Consider the following 7005-nt stretch of genomic DNA (forward strand, 5'->3'; position numbering starts at 1 on the left):
ATCCAAGGACCAATGGCCTCTGGACCTTAGAATCTGTGCTGAATGGATGAAAAGAACATCTGTGGCTTCACCAGGCCACAGTCAGCACTGTTCAGACTCGTTGCTCCTCAGTCTGTTTCTGTGCTTCATTCTAATTTTAAGATGGCCAGAATCACAACAGCAATGAATGCTTCTACACAAGTAGACACAACTGTACATCTCCGGAACACTTATAACTTATAAGTATTTTTTCCAGGATTTTCTCATAGAGCTCAGGGTCACCTGAGAGTGTGACTACCATTCCTATTTGTATTAGATCTAGCTATTTGATTTGTGTTGCTGCCTTTGGTACAGCAAAGCTGGGAGACAAGGGGCAGTGTGTGCATCACTACCTCTTTCTGTCTCTCTCTCTCTAACATACTATTATTGGATTAATAGACAAACGAAAGTGTCATGCTCCTCTATGTTGGCAGTATTGTGGTTCTATAGATTTCAAGAAATTTCACTCACTTGACTCTTGATGAGGTAATGTATTATTATCCATAGATTATAACAACTATGATGTATCTTTACAACAAACCTCACATACTGTTAATGCCTGTGTTCTGTCTGCATCGTCCTTCTCGCCTACAAAAAGAAATGGTTAGAGAGTAATTAAAATGTTCATATTCATAGGGTATCTGCAGACGAAAAACTGTAACTTTCACCTTGTGAAATAAAAGTTATAGCTTCAAAAAGTAAACATCAAAACCAACAGCCATGGGGCTCACACTTGATCAGTTTTGGGGGGACACATGAACCTGAGCAGTATTCTGGGCAGTGTTATCTAGAACCTAGAATTTTCTCTGACTCTTTCCCTCTAACTATGAAGCATCAACACTGGTCTATCCTATCCTGATCCACCAGGGTTCCTGACTTCAGGCTGAGTTTAATCAGTACAATCTGCTAGGAAAATGGCAGATAGCAACAGAAACAGAGATGATGCCCCACCAGAGAATTTGTTTCCCATATTAAAGCTACTGCTTTTCTCTCAGCTCTCACCTGGCTCTCTCTCCCATGGCAGGTGTAGCTCCTGACAGGCAGAGCCTGGGTTACTGGATACAGGGCAACAAGATGTGTGTTTTCTATGGGTCACAAAAATATCACATGGGTTCATTGAGTCAAAGCATCCTGAGGGGAAAACAGCTAAGAATGAGGCTTGCTGGGAAAGAACTTAGCATAAAGGGGTTTTAGCATAAAGTTCTAGGAGTGAGATGAATTCATAAAAAGACAATTACAAAGACTTTCAACCACTTGAGAAACTGCTCACTGCTTTGGCGAGCACAGCAGCCTCCTGAGAACATGCAAATGCTTCCCTACAGGATGCGCCCACCTTAAGATACAGCTGCTAGACATGCTGCTGTAGAAGGACACACTGGAGTTCCCAGCTTAGCACAGCATGTGCTATCTCAAACTACCTCAGTCAGAAGTCTGGGTCTGGTGTAGATGGTTCCTCTGCTCAGTGTTTCACAGGACTGACCATAAAGCATCGACTCCAGCTGCAATGCCATCAGAGGCAAAAGGTCTTCCAAAGGCCAGGGTCAGGGGCCAACGTCAGCAGTTCTAGCAAAGACAGACCACTTATCATCCCTGGCTCACGGCTGCCCTTGTCCACGGCAATTGCATCCTTCAAGACCAGCAAGAGGACCCCTTACTTAAGAATTCCCCAACTTACTTTTACATCAAAAATGAGCTGAAGAATTGAGGCTGTGGCTCCAACTTACTATTGAAAGTTAAGTTGGTGTTACCATCAAAGAATCGTGTAGCAACTGCAACAGTAATAACAATCTCAAAGGCAACTGCTTATAACATATGTATACATATGTACATGGCAAATGCCAAGACTGATATAAGTTCTACTTTACTGATAATTACATTAAGGGGAAATCAATTAAACATCCCAAATAGGGAGTAACAGAATGTGGTTCTAAAAGATTAAAGTTTAAGTTGTATAGTTAAAAAAAAACTTTACCTTCAAAGAAACATTGGAAAGAAGTGGTAGACAAACAGCTTGTAAAACAAACTTTGGCAAAAACAAAAAGCCTATTATGAGAGACAAGGTTGTTTCATGATGCAAGTATCAATCCAAGAGAGGAGATACATTATTTTTTAAAAAATTGCACCTAAGAGCAGAACCCTAAAATACTTGAAGGAAATACTGACACAAACTCTAGTGGCCAGTCTTTTCTCAGATTCTACAAAAACTCAGCTGTGAATATGTGAAAACATAAAAAATCCAAATGACATGCATTTTATATACAATGTCACCCAGAAAACATTTCTGTTCCAAGAAGAATCGTGAGGATAACAAGAAATGGTGGCCCAAGCTTGGACCAAAATCCAGCTGGGCAAACACTAAAGCCTTCTGCTCCATGCCTGGCATCTGGGGCCTGGGTTGATTTGATGTGAACTCCAGGGGATCTGGCTAGCCCTGTCTCTATACTATAGCCCTGTCTCTTACAGCAAGAATGGCTTCTTATAGACTGGCCCACTTGGTAAGTGTGGCTTTCCGAGGCAGTGATCCAACATTCTTAGTATCTCTAACACACTAGGATCTTGGCCAAAGCATAGATGTCTCTCTCTCTCTCTCTCTCTCTCTCTCTCTCTCTCTCTCTCTCTCTCTCTCTCTCTCACACACACACACACACACACACACACACACACACACACACACACACAAGCTTTGTACAAAGCCTGTTCCAGGACTCTGCAGGGAATCTGACCTTGCTATACAGTCCTGTATACAGGTGACATTCTCTGGAGCCTTCCTGAAAGCCTCCACACCCCCACAAGTCTTGCATTCTGCAAACCAACAAAACTAGAATGGCGTAGACATCCGAATTCTCCTGCCAACCTGAGATGTCATGAGGCCCTCTTGCACTGTAGCTATAACAAGCTCTGAAAGCTTGCACGACTGAACCTGGAGAGTTTCCCTAGGCAACCCTTTCACAGAAACACATTCACGTGTGTTTGTGCTTTTGCACCCTGGGCCCTTCAAAGGAAAGGGACCTCATCCCGGGACACCTCTCCTGCTTTTCCAACACAAAGTACCTGATGTCATCAGCCTTGCTGAGGAAATGGAAAGGAAGTGACAGCTGAGGTTGAGGACACCATGGATCCTGGAGAAGGGACACAAAGGAAGGTCAGAGCCTCCAGGTTTCTGGGCTTAAGCTGGAAGATGGGGGGGGGGGAGGTGACGTGAGCTCTAAGCACCACCTTTTCTGGCTCTGGCTCTCATAGTGTTGAACAGGGTCATCACCTGAGGGTAGATACAGGTGAATGTATTTGCCTGTTTTTTCTTTTGCTAACACACAACAACTGAGTCTAGGTACTTTATTTTTAAAAAGATTATCCCACTGACAGGCTTATGTCCATGATCAGGTGATATCTGTGATCAGCTTCAGAGAGGGTCTCCCAGGCCATGTCAATCCTTAGTGACAGCATACTGGAGGAGCATGGATAAGAACCAACTGCAGTATGAAAGACAAGAAGCTAGGGGTGGGGGGAACAGTGAGGGACATTGTTATAACCAGTCTGGGATAGCGAGTCCCTCATGAGAACCATGCTATTCCTTATAAGGACAGTGCCCCAGTGATCTGATTAACTTACACAAATCTATACATATTTTTGGGGTTTACTTTTGTTTTGTTAAGACAGGGGCAGTCTGAGACTGGATTGGGTTGGTACTCACTATGCAGCCCAAGCTGGCCTAACACCCTCTGTTTCCACTTCCTGAGCTGTCACCACAGCTGGATTCTAAGCCCTACATTTTAAAGGGTCCATCAAATCTCACACTGCAGGCCAAGATTCTAACGCATTAAGAATCACTGGTAACTCACTGACTTTCATTCTTTACCTAGATATTTTCTTTTCTCCAAGCATGCCGGACTTCACTGCATCTTACACCTCCTTTTGGCAGCTCTGCATTTTCCAGAAATTAATTTACTATTAGTGTGCAAATTGATCTGTTAAGCACTCACTCTATCGAGGAGGTAGATTTTTCCTCTGGAATATTCTTCCAGATAACTCTCCTGCACAAAATCCTACACTGTTTCCTTTGGTTTTAAAAAAAAAAATTAAAATTAAAAAATTAAGGCCTACTGATAGCAAATATCTGTACTATAAATAACACATACTTGTTGCACCACAAATAACTATGGGAAAAAATTAAGAACTATACCATCTTCAAAAGTCTTCTATATGCATAAACTTGAAAGACTTAATGACAGACTACATCTAATTGTTTAGTCATGAATTGCCCTGAACAGACAGCTTATCACTAGAAACCTGAGCAACTCTGATGTAAGAACCTGCTGGGAGAAAAGAAATCAAAATTGACCTGGTTTCTTCTATGATGTTTACTATCTATTGGGATAGCCAGTTTATCCCACAAAACGCACTATACCGGTTATCACTTAATTAACTAAGAACTGGCAGACAAAGCTTGTAAACAAGCATGCTATACATAAAACTTTAGGAAGAACAGGGTGAATGGTTGTAGATTTTGTGGAATTGGGGATCCTTGAGATGGAACATGAAGGGAATGAGGGACACCTAAGAGGAAAGGAAATAGAATATTCCAGACAAAAAGGTGGGGTGCTTTCTCTGCCTTGCCTCCAATAAAAGACTTAGACAGGAGGTTGACCAGCTGGCCCACATGTCACTCAGTGGAGCATGGAAAATAGTTCTCCCTCAAGGCTGTTTCTGAGCACTAGAATGGGTCTTCCTCTCCTCTCCTCTCCTTAATAAAGGAACCGGCTCCCAGCTCTACCTCCTCCATGTCTGCTCCACTGCTGCCTGGAGACATGAGAATCTTTTCTTTAATTGTTGCTGGGCTTGTTCTTCTCATTCAGCTTTACCCAGGTAAGAGGAAAGTCGCTGGAGGGGCAGTGTTGGCAGCTTGCCCGGGATCTGTGCTTGGAAAGCAAGCTAACTTCAGGGAAACCTCACCCTTCAGCTCTGTGATCTGTAAGTCTGGGGCCAAACGGGCCCTGGAAATGTTGTTCCGAGCTGAGGGACCGAAGACTCAGATGGCACTGACTCAGATCAGCGAGGACCAGAGCACCTGCCACTTCTCCAGTCAGTCCCGTGTGTGGGGATTTGGACTTTTTTATTCCTTTCGATCCTTTCCCTGGTTTTCAAATCTCAACATATCTCAGCACATGATAAAGTGACTGCCTTAAAGTAGCAAAAAAAAAAAAAAAAAAAAAAAAAAAAAAAAAAAAAAAAAAAAAAAAAAAAAATCAACATTTTCCACATCTTGGTAGTTGGTTCAAATAGCTTGCTGTGAGATCATTTCAAACTCTTTTTGGGACCTCATGTATAGATGGAGAATAATCTAATAGAATCTGCTACCATCCTGATTTGTTTGCACTTGAGATTCAGGGCGCTTTAAACAGATCTGTTTGTGCAGCAGCATAACCTACACCCTATAACAACCTGGCTAGACCCCTCAAATACCCTTGCTACATACTCCCTGTATTCAGCTTCACAACCGTCCTCCATAACTCCCAAGCATCTAACTATATGAGGATCAACACCAGACACTCTGGAGAGACAAGAGACCCAGACCGTGTGTCTTTATCATCTGTGAGAAGTTGTCCCCAGCTGTACTCATTCAGATATACAAAATAAGCAGAGATCTTTTAATTAAAGCAGAGCCTTTGTCCTTAATTTTTCTGGAAATGTACTGCCATACTATATCTGTTAATAAATAATAGATTTCCAGAAAGAGTAAAATCATTTAAAATATAGATAAGTATAGATTACTAAGTGAGTGAGAAAACAGTGTATACACAGAGCTTTAATACAAACCATATTCCTAAAAGCCAGAATGCAAAGTACAGAGAAGCAGGAGCAGGACAGACCACACTCTAACTCGGATGCAGAAAGGCCTCCTGAGAAACTGGTTTACATGAACCACGCTAAGAGGCAGCACAAGACATAAGGACGGTGCAGGGAACAGCCCATGGTGAACTCTCCCAGGAGCAGTCCGTGCTGAGCTCTCCCTGGCAAACCAGGTTCCTAGTTAGGTTCTTGAGCTCTAGTCTTAGATTTCTTTCTGCAAGTGCCAATAAGGAGAGCATTGTTGATTGATTTTTTATTTTTATTTTTTATTTTTTTTTGGTTTTTCCTGACAGGGTTTCTCTGTGTAGCCCTTGGCCTGTAGACCAGACCGGCCTCAAACTCAGAAATCCACCTATCTCTGCCTCCCAAGTGCTGGGATTAAAGGCGTGTGCTACCACTGCCTTGTTGATTGATTTTGTATCTGAAACATTAAAATTGTATGATATCCGGCATGGTCTATTGTTGACCTGCCTGTAGTATTAATAGTACTGTTTTTACATTTTGATCTATATCAGACAGTATTAGAAAAGCTTAGGCCCAGGCAAGGTAGTACACGCCTTCAATCCCAGGAGACTAAGGCAAGGAGATCTCTGAGTTCAGTCACCTGGAACAAAGCAAGTCCCAGATCCAGGTGAGTTGGTACACACCTTTAATCTGGGCCACACCTTCTGCTGGAGACCTACATAAGGACATTGGAAGAAGGAAGACTCGATCTTCTTCACCTGCTTGCCTTGTGTGACTAAGCAACTGCTCAATCCTTGGACTTCCATTCACAGCTGCTGCTGACCATTGTTGGGGAGTTGGACTACAGACTGTAAGTCATCAACGAATTCCCTATATATATAGGGACTATATAGAGACTACCCATAAGTTCTGTGACTCTAGAGAACCCTGACTAACACAGTAATGACATATTCACTTTTTGGCCTAGTAAAAGATTACTAGATAACTAACAGTTGCTCTCTCCCCTTAGCCAGGGGCACATTGTACAGAAGGTTCCTCTGTAAAAAGATGAACAGCTGATGTGAAAATGACTGCCTTACCTTTACCTTCGAAGAAAAGATTGGGACCTGCCGAGCCAACTTAACACCACTGTGCTGCAGGAAAAAAGAAACACTGAATTCTCAGCACCATCTATGA

General features: G+C 42.6%; 1 pseudogene; it reads left to right on the forward strand.

Moving 5' to 3' along the window:
• Positions 1–4712: 4712 nt before the first annotated feature.
• LOC117721703 (beta-defensin 13-like) lies at positions 4713–7005 on the forward strand (annotated as a pseudogene).

This window comes from Arvicanthis niloticus, chromosome 16 (genome assembly GCF_011762505.2).
Source record: "Arvicanthis niloticus isolate mArvNil1 chromosome 16, mArvNil1.pat.X, whole genome shotgun sequence".
Taxonomy (NCBI): domain Eukaryota; kingdom Metazoa; phylum Chordata; class Mammalia; order Rodentia; family Muridae; genus Arvicanthis; species Arvicanthis niloticus.